We start from the raw sequence: 12604 nt of genomic DNA, 5'->3' as shown, positions 1-12604 counted from the left end.
ACAAGAATATACAACTATCCAAAAAAAAAAAAAAGGGGGGGGGGCTTTGATAAAATATGATGTACATAAAAATTTCACTCTCAAAGAAAAGCACACTCTTAACCACCAAATGCCAGCCTTAATGACAAAGTAGACACCCCAAAGCAACAACAGTTGAAATGGGGTGGGGTGGGGACTTCAGGTGATGCTGATACCAGCCCCTGGGGAGATGGCACTGTCATGTGGGAATTATCTGCTCCATCTGCTACTGTAGTATTGGCTCATTTCAAAGGTCACCATGACCCAGCCTAATCAGAAGTAGCAACCATGGCCTGCAAGAAATGGACATGCACCTTGGAAAGCCAGGTTGTTGCTGTCTTTGTGTTTGTTCCCATGTTTCTAAAGGTCCAGGCCTAATATTTCCCCCACATTGTCTATTATTTGCATATTTAGTGTACTAGGAAGAGTATGCCAGGCAAGTAGAACTACTTGCAGGAGGAAAGTTTTTGACTTGCAAGTAGAATGCCAGTGCTTTTTTTTTTTCCTAAAAAAAAAATGTTTAGGGGTACTCTCATTTTCCTACTCATATTGAAATACTTCCCCTCAATTTGGTCAAACTTAGATTTACAAAATGTTTAGGGGTATGCGTATCCCTGCATACCCCCCAGAAAAAAAGCACTGAAGAATGCTATTCTTTAACTCTGAATATTAGCCTAAATGCGATACTGTCAAGGCTCTAGTCCCTTAGTAGTACATAAAGCAGGAACATGTCCATATATTTTGAAACAGTCTTGTCAGTATGACATATTACAGTTCACGTCCACTGGAGAAATGATCTGATTCTGTAAAGGGAAGTGTTCCTATGTATTAGACTCTAGTGTTTCTATTTGTTTAAGGACCGTTCCAGACATGGAACTCCTGCACATCTACATTCATTCAAGGGATGATAGAGTAGCACCTGGCTTCTTGGTATTGATTACTTCGTGGAAGCACTGTACACTCATTGCCCTTTCATATGTCCTTGAGAGTGTCTGCCGAAATCCAATTGCCCTACCTCACCCTTTCCCCACACTTGCTGATCTTAGTTATTGTGTGGGTGAGGCCTGTGAAATAGCTGGTTCCTCATGGGAATGCTGATAATAGAAATTAAACAAACATTGGTACTGAAATAAGTTTCCAATGTCAGCAGTGGCAAATTGTATGCAGCTCCAATGGTCTATCAAGCTCGAATCTCTCCTGTAGTCCTAATATATGTTTGGCCTTCGGTGTGTTAAAAATAGTATTATCTGACTTTAAAATAAACCAACAACCATGACATTGACTTAGTTCCCAAGATCCTATTAAGTATGTCTACCTATCTGACAATATGCTGACCTGTCACTGGCCTTCTTCTTTTCCAGTTTAATTTCTTGGATTTATACAGACTCTAGAAATAGAGCAGTTCCTGCTCCACACTAGCTAGAACATTTAACAGATTTTTTTTTAAAGGGGAGGGTGCAAAACAGTGGCTAAAAACTGAGTTGTGAACCGAGAGGTTTTGAGTTCAGGTGTGGCCTCCTTCATGAGCTCCCTAGATGGGCTTAGGCAAGTCAGATTTTCATCCCCACCTGCAATGCAGGAATATTAATATTCGATATACTGATATACCTTGAAGGGATTACACAAGCAAGCCTACATATGTGGCTGTGGAAGCAGATTGGTAAAGAGGGGCAAAATATGCACAGATCCTTCTGTTCCCCAATCGCAGTGCATGTGATTAAGGCACATATTGTCATCTGTTCCAACTAGAGTTCAACCAAATTTCTCAGAAGACATTTTTGCATGAGAAAATTTCTGAGATCCCCCCTCCCTTTTTTCTCACCTAGTAAAAGGTCCGTTTGCAGAGTTTTCTCAGAATATTCTACTCGTGTTTCGTGGCAGCTGCCATCCCCCACCCAATGTTCCTGAATGATGCTAAGACTAGGGCAAAATGGTGGCAGGTTGTCAACACAGTTGCTGCTGCTGCTGTCACTTGATGTAGCAACAAAATCAGGGGGAAATGTCAGCAGAAAGAAAGAAGCTATGGCCACAGCCAATGGCGAGCCCCATCTCAAGAAACTGTTGGATCATTTATCCTCCCTCTGAAGAAATTCAGTAAAATGGTGCCCTCAGTTTCTCTGTAAACAAATAAGGTGCATAATTTCACACAGAGCTCTAGTGCCAACCTATATGCATTCATTAGAGTGTGTACAGGGAGCATTTGCACATTCCACTGTATGTCGGAAAGCTCTTGACACATTTTAAAATGCAAATCAGTCAGGGGGGAGCCTGACGCTCCCTTGCATATTCATTGTGCTTTCTTTCAGTACCTGAAAAGTTGGTTGAAGTGCCTTATCCAAATGATATATTTCACTAGTGATACCTTTTGTGTACAATTCTGGATTTTGTTTACTTATACTTTATTTTCAACCTTACATAAATGCCTTTGAAATAAAAAGTTTGTATTACTCCATGTTCATTGAAACTACGTTTTTTTACTCAGCTTCATTATTCTCTTGACCTAATCATGACCATTTTTATTGTACCCCGGTAGTAGAATCCTATAGCTCATTCAAACTGATGCATCATTTTTTAGTACTTTCACACATTCCCTTTTATTCTCATATGTGCCTTTCTGGCTCCTTCACATATGAGTTTCTCCATGGTCTTAAATGTGTGAGTGATTTGCGAGTGACAGGGATACATCTCTCCGCCCCCCCCCCAACCCCGTCCATCAATTCTTTTTGCCTGATGCTCTGAAATAGAATTGCTGATCCCTCTTTCAAGGCTACAGAAAACAATAAAGCTCAAGGAAACCTGAGTTGTTTATTGTGCTGGAGAGTTTCCATGCCATTTACTCATTATGTAAACCTTCATTTTCTCAAAGACTTCGGATAAATGTCTTTGTCGATCAGATGGCAGCATTCAGTGAAAGTCTCATGGCTCAAACATCAGCGAAGGCTGTAATGGGGGGATGTAGGGAACAAGTCTCTGTTTACAGGGACTAATTACAGCTCAACAAGTTAAGGGGAGAGCGAGGCAGTTACGCTACCAGCTGCACAGACAATGGCAGCTTTAATTCCCACCAGTATTTCTCAAGGGGAAAAAATGCTTCATGAATCTAAAAGCAACAAATAATCAAGAAACATATTTGTCTATGAAAATAATCCAGCTACACACATCAAAATTGTCATTTATACCCCAACGCCTCCCCCAGGTTTTAAACAAACAGCTTTCCGATATTCAGATAATTATATTATAGTACCTCGTAAAGGGCAATACTATAACAAGAGGCACTAGGATGATGCAGTGAATCTCTGGCTCAGCCAGTTGATTCTTGGCTTAGTTGTGCCCAGGCACAAATAATTCCCAACCCCAGCTCAGCTGGCAGTATGGAAGAGTAACCTGCTCAACTGAAGCTGGTTGATCTGAGGCCAGTGATCTTCTCCAAAAAGGGGCATTCCAGGGCCATGGCAGGACCAGAGAGGCAAGACCTAGGCTGGATCCTAAGCCCTTTCAGCTTGGTCACGTGACCTGACCACCCAGCGTCAAAGACTATTTTCAAAGCTTGTTTCCTCTCTGACAGGCTTAGGCTTTGCTGCTGAATGCAGTTTGGATCTGATGTAACGTTAGGCTCAGTTCCCTTCCAAATATAATACAGCAATCCAAGAAGACAGTTTATTTCAATAATATTAACATCACACCATTTTACATTCATTACAAAATAGGCAGTGCCATTCATTAAAACACAACATCGTGGTATTATTTATCAACTGTTAAAATATATAAGCCAGAGTCAGACATGACAAAAAAAATGCAATGCACTCAGGTATTAATACAATAAGATAATCAGCCAGTTCATCCAAATTTAGGAAATAGCCTACCTGTCCAGGCACTGTTCACCTGCAACTAAACCAAACCGTGACTAAGTATGAATGTGTCACTCTGCTGATACAGTAAAAAACCATGACTGCTTTGTTTCTCCCACCAGTCCTGCTGCTAACACGCTATCTGGAGCAGAAGCTGGGCTCACTGTATGTCACCCCCAGGCAAACCACATAGTGGTAAGCTTGTTACATGCAAACCAGGCCATTGTGAGAAGTGTTAGAACAGAGGAGTCAGGATAATTTTAGTTAACTATAGCAAAGGAGCCCAGCGGTGTCTTACCCATAGAGGCTAGTGGTGCAGGGAGGCAGGGCGCCAAGTTCTGGAGGGCACCAGGGAAGAGGCGGAGGCTGGATGTGGCGCTTCCTGGCATCAGCTCGCCACCTCTGCCATGGCACGCCGAAGCAGCGCCGCGCCTAGAGCCTCCATCTGCCGTGGCCACCACAGCACAAAGCAGCCAGCTGAGCTGGGAGGCACCGCGTCCAGCCTCTGCCTCTGCCTCTTCCCTGCCGGAGGTGCCGCCCTCCAGCTGCTGCCCACCTCCTCCAGCCCCGCCGGCAGGGGCGTCCTCCCTAAAAAACTATGGGAAATGGGGGGGGAGCTTTGCATCACGGTGCCGGATATGCTTAAGACGGCCCTGGAGGGCTCATACATATAGAGTCTGGAAGTTTCCAAAACTAAAAGACACTTGAGTAGGGCCTTATACCCTCCACACACCCTCCAAGATGGCGCTGAGCCTAATCTTAATCAAGATGACTCCCACTACTTCCACCAGGAGAGTCACAAGTGTATTTTTCTTCTCCCTTTTCTCCAGATGAAGACAGAGTAGCCCCCTCACCTTCATTCCACACCACAGCAGCAATACAGTACATGAGCCAGAGGCAGATTCAGGGGAGCATGACTGATTTACCCGCACTGGGCGCTGAGCTAAGAGGGCACAGCAGGGGGTGCTGCAAGAGTGACAAACAACTGAAGGCAAGAGGTGAGGGCACCAAATTTTGGCATCGCACAGGCATTGCTGAAATTTTAAAGCCCAAAGTCCACCACTGCGTGACTAAGCTATAGGACTCAGTTTGTTGTTGTTTAGTCACTTAGTCATGTCCGACTGTTCGTGACCCCATGGACCAGAGCATGCCAGACACTCCTGTCTTCCACTGCCTCCCGCAGTTTGGTCAGACTCATGTTAGTAGCTTCAAGCTCCTTCATGGATCACTGCTTGAATAACTCAGAGAAGCCATGAGCTATGGCGTGCAGGGCCACCCAAGACAGACTGGTCATAGTGGAGAATTTTCACTAAATGTGATTCACCTGGAGCAGGAACAGGCAAGCCACTCCAGTATCCCTGCCAAATTCAATGTGTTTTTTCAAAATGTTTTCTAAAAAAGCATTTCCACAGTGCTTTTTTTAAATATATATGTGTGTAGATTCCACCTAGATGTTACAAAGCAGAGGTTCCCAACCTTTTGGGGCCCAGGGAGCATTTGGAAGTCAAAATACTCATCTCTGAGAGGAAAACACAAAACACCTCTACACATGTCCAAAGCAAATAAAACATACACAAATACATGAGCAGCAACCCTCCCGAACAAAAATAAAAAGTATAGTGGGTGGTGGAGCAAGCACCATGTAGGAAACTGCAGGTCCATAGCTTCTCCTTGCCCCTCTACTCTCCTGGCTGTTGGATATTGCCCTGCAACTATTGATGTTTCTTCTGTCTTTCTCCTTCTCTAATTCTAATAAGTACTTAAAAGCTCCTACAGCAGAAAGCATGGGTGTTGAGGCTCCTCACCCGAGTTCCAAATGTTCCTGCTGCTTTGCTGTTCTTAGTCGATATTGTTTTGTATAATGGGAAGTAACGTTTCATTACAGTTCTCCCAAAGTCTGCTGCTCATTGGAGAATTTGATGGGACTAGAGTCGTTGTCTCTTGATGCCAAACAACTCCTTAGGTAGGTTATGAATGTGGAGCTATTGTGACAAAACACAGAGATCCTCAGCAGGGGATGAATTAGAGGGCAGGTTGCTTATTCCAGGTGAGACATGAGATGTTAACATTTTCAAATGTCATTTAAGAGAAAATACTCGCTTTCAGAAACAGTTTTTTGATGGTCAAAGAGAACTTTTACAAGATGCTGTAGAACAGTAGGAATCACAATATACTGAAGGAATCTTACTTGAAACTACCCTGGAAATTTTTGAATTGAAGCAGACCATTTTAAAAATACAACAAGAATGTGTTTGCTTTTAAAAGAAGTCATCTGCAGTACAAAAAAGATGTTTGTAGAAAATTTTGGGGTTTGGAATATCTGCTGTTCAAGAGGATGTGTTAAAGCCAAGCACATGTTTTTGTTGAAGCCATCAGTAATATTTAATCCTAGTTTTCAAAGCTTGACAAGTGGAATCCATTCATTCCTTCTTCTGCCTAATAATTTTTTGCTCACTTCCCAGCTTTCGTGACAATTACTATACACTTTTTCTGGTTTTTGAGGACCGTATCTATTTCCTCCAGGGTGATAGGACCGTCCATGAATCCCTGTTCCTCGTCAGTTAAGGTAGGCATGGTCAGCCTTGCTAGGAGTTTTCTGATTTTCTCCTCAGTCGGGTCATGGGAGGTGTATAGGTTAGAGTAAAATCCTGCAAATTCTGAGGTTATTTCTTTTGGGGAGAATGTTATGTTGCCATCTTTTTTGGTGATGCAATGTATTCTTGTTTTGAGTGATTTTTTTCCTACACCTGTTTGCTAATAGTCTGGAGTTTTTCCCTCCATACTCATAGAACCGTTTAGATTATAAAATGTTGATCATTGTTTTGCTGATTTCTAGGGAATCTAGTTCCCTCCTTTTTCGTTCTGTAGGTTTAAGGAGTTTTTTTTAGCTCTTGTTTGTTTGTAGTGTCTTGCTCTATTTTGCTAACTTTTGAGGTTTGTTTTTTAAGGGATCCACACGTTCCTGTCTGGACGCCAGGGCACAGTGTCCAGACTGGACAGCATTCTGCTCACACAAGGTTTGATCCCCTTGGTGGAATCAGCGAACATAGGTAACATCAAAATCACAGATCACGCCCCAGTAAAAGTTACTCTCAATAAAGGAGAGGGAACACAAACCACTCCATCATTGTCCTTCAGTCCTATCCTAACCACAAATAAACAAATTAGAGAGATTCTCACAAAACTCTCCAAAACTACTTCAAAGAAAACGATGTAGACAATATAACAACCCCCTCTCCTGTGGGATGCAATGAAAGCAGTCACCAAAGGAGCCTGCATAAAAGAGAAAACATCCCTTAAAAACTGTGCACTTTTTCTGTCACAATCAGTATTGGCTTCTGCACTCTAAACTTTTACGGAAAGGCTTCCTCTTTATCTTCAGGTTTAGAGACCAGTGCTCAATATCTTCAACAGCCAAAATAACAGGTCAACAGTGATTGAAGTCCTACCTTCACTTTTGCTGCTAAGGTGTATGTCTGACTCCTTTTTACGAGAACAGTGGTTGCTTTCCATTGTTAACAATTAAGTGATGATTGCAAGAAGGCAGAAGTATGGATTTGCGTGGGTTTCTTTGTTTTGTTTTACCTGAACCACAAGTTAGATGTTTTAATTATACGCAGCTGTATTATTTAGAAAGAAAGATTTATACAACCTGAAGAGAAACCAGAGTATTTATGTTTAATTAATTAATTAATTTGTTTAAAATACGGCAGCTAAAATCTTGGGAACCACTTGATTTTATAGCAATGTAACGAAAGCAAGGCCTGACTTAAACTGGTTTTTTGTTTGGAAGACCCTTAGTGCTTCTGAGCTCCAGAGACAAAATGCTGAAAAAGTTTCAACGGAAGAAAAAAATACCTTGGGGTAAATTGTAGCTAGGGGCCAACAATATGATAATGGAAAGCCCGCAAGCAGGACACAATCTTTTCAAAGAACTAGTTCAAATATATTCAGTTGTGACATATGAACTGCTGAATAATCCAGTGAAATATCAGACCGTTTTAATCATGTTCGAGAGAGACCTTGGTGACTGGCAGTTGAATGTGAGTGCTAAATTGAGTGAAATGTCTTGCATTTGAGTTGACATCTTGCAGCGTGAAGGTTCTGGTATAAAATTAAACTGCTGATATCTTGTTTGCATATGCAAGACATCTGTTGATTCTGCTAATTATGAATGAGGCACTAAGTGACCTCAGTAAGTTTCACTGAGATAAACATTTCTAACTGGGTTGCACAGGTGGATTTAAGAGCAAAATGAATATTCTGAAATCAACTTTCTTTAAATGGAGGGAAGGTGTGGGTGTGATGGAACTCTTTGTTTGCTCTGGTAGCTTTGTTGGTTACAAAGGGCACAATCAATAGTCATTAACAGCAACAGAAGTCTTGCTATTGGCTTCAATAAATTGTGCACTGCATGTTGAATTAGCAATGCAGTCACAGATTTTAATTAAAAGTTCCTTGTAAAACTTCAGATTTCTTCTTCTGCATTATTCGCTTATTTCCTGTATTTCACAACATGCAATAACATGTGTGCATCATGTCCTATATTTCACAGGCAAAGCAACAGAGCTTTGATTAGACACACCATATTCAAAACTGCACTGGGGAATGACAGTGCTTTCTGCATTTTTAAACTTTCTGTGCATTTTCTACAAATTCATTAGCTCTGTGGCAACCATATCTTTATTCTGAATAGACCAATATCCAGCTATTTATTCCTTGTGAAAATTGCTTTGGCTTTTTAAACTCTGGTTTTGTTTTGTTTGCTATTATGGTATGCATTTTTGTGTTTATATATTGCAAAACACCCTGTGATCTTCAGATGAAGGGCAGTATAGAAATTGAATAAATGAATAAATAAATAATAATCCTTTTTTTTTTAATACTCCTGTCCTGTAGCTTAATGGTTGGGAACAAGGTGTGATTCAAAGATAGTTACAGTTCAGCAAATCCTGTATTGTAAAAAGAAGATAGAGAACTTAAAACAGACATAATAAGGAATGTTGCAAAAGGAAGGGGGGATGAATCAACTTTCAGGACTACATTCAACTAAACCATATGCAGAGCAGACACACTGAAAGTAATGGACTTAATTTGGTGTCGTTTGAAGAACCACCTACACCCATATGAACTTCTGGACTCTTTGATCAACCTCTGAGGCCATGATTTCTGGTTTTTTTTGTTTTTTGTTTTTTTTATTTTGGGAACTTCTTTTTTTAAATAAAATTTTTATTAGGATTTTCTCATTTTTTAAGACAAACACACAAAAACATAAACATACATGTCAACATTACACACAAATAACACATATAATTTAAAAATCTTATTTTCTTAACCACTTTCCCGGACTTCCCCCACCTCCCCTTCTTGCATCCCCATTCAAAGTTTAGCCCAGCAAGTTCTTTGTACCCAAATTAATCCCTTATTAATATTTTACTTAAATCATCTTAGTTAACCAATTTCTATGTTTCATTTTAATACCCAACATCAACCCCTTTTTCTAAGATTGATCCACATTCCCTTTCACGAAATTCCCAATTATTAAAATACTTACAAAAAATCTTAACAAATAAGAGCATATACTTGTAACCCTTTGGATTCTAAGGCTCTCCCCCCCTCCCCCGGTTTTGATCCCTAAAAAATTGTCCTTCAATCTAACAGTTCTCAGCCTGGATCTATCACATCCGAGGCCTTTAAGTCTCTTTCAGTCCCTTTCAGCCGGTTTTGTTGACTGTCCTTTATGTTGAATATCCAATCTCGGAGCATCTTTGACCCAAAAGGGTCTATATTTTTTCCAACCAGTCCTCCATATTCAAAGGAAGAGTCCAGATCCTGCTTCTTGTTCTTTCCAAGTCCAAATATCCCAAATGTCTCAAACGTTCCAGTTTTCACCTTGGTCAAATTTGTAATCCATAAGTCTTCCGGACTCCCCATGGGGAAGAATCCCCACTCTTCATTCTCGATTTCAAACCAAGAATGCTGCTTGATCCCTTCTCTTGTGTCCTTTAAATGGTACTTAAACATTTTGTTACCCCACTAAGCTTTTTATTGATATTATGGCATGCCCCCCAACACTTTCCTGTGATTAACAATATATATATATATATATATATATATATATATATATATATATGCAGGTTTTGGTGTCTTCGGGTGTCTTCCCGTGTAAGAGTTGGGGTGTCTAGGCTGCCTTTTCTTCTTTTGTTCCTTAATTACTTGAGGGATATCTTAAGTGACAGACACCATCCAGTAGCCAAACCATAGTGGCACCTCCGGATGCTGCACCCCCCTGCAATCCCTACACAGATCTGGCTGGCACAGGGCACAAAACCACAGCTCGCCCCTATACACGAAGCCAAGCCAGAGCACAACTAAGTGCAGTACAGCCATCTTCTCAGAAAAACTTTTCACAAGCTCAAGAGGTCAAGACACGAAAGCTTTAGCAACTAATCCACACCTAATGACCCTCCTAAGTGGTACTCAGAATATCACTCAAGAAATCACTCAAGATATCCCTCAAGCAATTAAGGAACAAAAGAAGAAAAGACACACTAACCTGGGAACTCCCTCTCTGCCCAGAACGTTGGAGGCTATACACCACACCCCCTCAACAGTATTTATAGGAACTCAAACACTGAGATCCTGCTCTGTTCTAGTAACAAGAAGCCGAAAGCACCAGCCTGAAGATGACGAGTGAGACCTCGTCGAAACGTCGCCTAGACACCCCAACTCTTACACGGGAAGACACCCGAAGACACCAAAACCTGCATTCCTGTACCCGTGAAAATCTACGAAAGCATATATATATATATATATATATATATATATATATATATATATATATATATAAAATGTGACAAAATGTCTCTTATTCTGACTTTGTCAGCATCTTTGATAAATATTAAATGACGCTTTTCCCAAGGTGGCAGTTATACAGTCTGGGAATGTTTCGAATGGCTTCATTTGCTGGAGCTAAGTGATATTTGTGTGATCCTCCAGTATCCATTGTGCATGTTCAGAAGTTCTCCCTCTTTGCTAACTTTGTAGGATCAGTTGGAATCACTAAGCAGTTCTGAGCAAGGCTGAAAGCTGTGGTTATCAGAACTGAAATGTTTAGCAACCACAAGCCAAAGTGTTCTGCCAAACAAATGAAATCTCTGTTTTGTTAATCACAGTAACATATATATTATTTTTGTGATGGACAAAATCCTAAATTGGATGCAGAGCTGCCTTGTGTGAAATGCTGTTTGATGCTTTTAATTGTAAGCTGAATTTGCCTTAAATGATAGTGCAGATGTTAATGATTACTAAGGACTGGTGGGCCTGCCTAGTACACTTATGAACCACCGTCCAGAAAGGTTCCTCCTCAAAGCCCCCCCACCCCACAAAGCCCCCTTCCCAGTTACCACTCACCAACGTCTCCTCCCCCTTGCCAAAGCCCCCTCCCCTAATTCCTCTTTAAACTTTCACAGCTCACCCCTGCAAGCACACCACCCTCTCTCTTCACCTGCCCCCACCACAAGCCCAGATCACTTTTCCATTCCAAGCACCTGCTGAAAGTCCTTCTTGCTTCCCCCCTGCCACTGCCTGCTTCTCCCTGAAGAAGAGAAGAGTTTGGATTTGATATCCCACTTTATCACTACCCTTGGGAGTCTCAAAGCAGCGAATATTCTCCTTTCCCTTCCTCCCTCACAACAAACACTCTGTGAGGTGAGTGGGGCTGAGAGACTTGACTGGCCCAAGGTCACCCAACAGCTGCATGTGGAGGAGCGGGGACGCAAACCCGGTTCACCAGATTACGAGTCCACCGTTCTTAACCACTACACCACGCTGGCTCCCCTGGTGTTTCCCTCCCTCTGGGGGATAAGCAGTCTTTTGCCAGTGTGACAACAGACCGGTACAAATATTGTACAGAGAGAAATACAGCAGCTCCTTGTCACACATAACATGTCGATTCACCTTCAGACACACTGCAGTTTTGATCGGAGATAAACTAAACATATATTAAACAGACAAACAAGAAGTCCAACATTTTCATCTGACTCCATTGTCACAAACTGAACTGATGGGAAAACAACAAAGTCTATCAGAATTTTTAGAAAACCTTTTCTCCTTGCTCAAACACTGTCTTGAGCGCTATCTAAAAGCAGAAGTAGACAGCTCAGATTTTGTTACTTTTGAGACAGTTTGGAATCAACTACAATACATTACTGACTGCATATATAATTCATTATTCATGCCATTATTTTCTAAATCATTCTGGTTTCTTTGCTGGATATTGACATTATTTTCTACTGTAAAAAGTGAAGCATTCACCAAATACCTTGAATGAACAGGTTAACAGTAGGCCTCTCATTTTAATCTATACAAATTTCCTTTTCCATTTAATTCACTCCTTTAAAAATAATTTCTTTGCTTTTCAACCAATATGACAACTTTATAATTAAATGTTTTGACATGAAAAAGCTTTATCCATTTTCCTGATAAATCAGCTAACTAAGCAAAGGTCTTTATCACTGAAAGCATGGGGAAAGAAAGGAGGTGTTATGAATACTGAGTAAATCTTCTTAAAATGATTAATGGAGAAAATACATTTATGTAGACTTGAAATAGAGATGGACAAGACAATTTGATATTTCATTATCACTCAGCCATAAGTACATTCTTTTTCCGTTCAATAAAGACAAGCCACATAGTCAAGCTCACTTTATTCAGAACAAGAAAAATGTACAAAATAG

General features: G+C 40.9%; 1 long non-coding RNA gene across 1 annotated transcript; it reads left to right on the top strand.

Moving 5' to 3' along the window:
* The first annotated feature begins 5749 nt into the window (after nt 1-5749).
* On the top strand, nt 5750-7070 carry LOC308589190. The gene is made up of 3 exons (XR_014009142.1): nt 5750-5829; nt 6329-6432; nt 6815-7070. It is a non-coding gene; the product is annotated as an uncharacterized lncRNA (long non-coding RNA).
* The last annotated feature ends 5534 nt before the right edge of the window (nt 7071-12604 follow it).

Source organism: Podarcis bocagei, assembly GCF_964188305.1.
Source record: "Podarcis bocagei genome assembly, chromosome: 6".
NCBI classification, from domain to species: Eukaryota; Metazoa; Chordata; class Lepidosauria; order Squamata; family Lacertidae; genus Podarcis; species Podarcis bocagei.
Note: the sequence above shows the minus strand (reverse complement) of the source record. Positions and strands in the feature narration are given on the sequence as shown.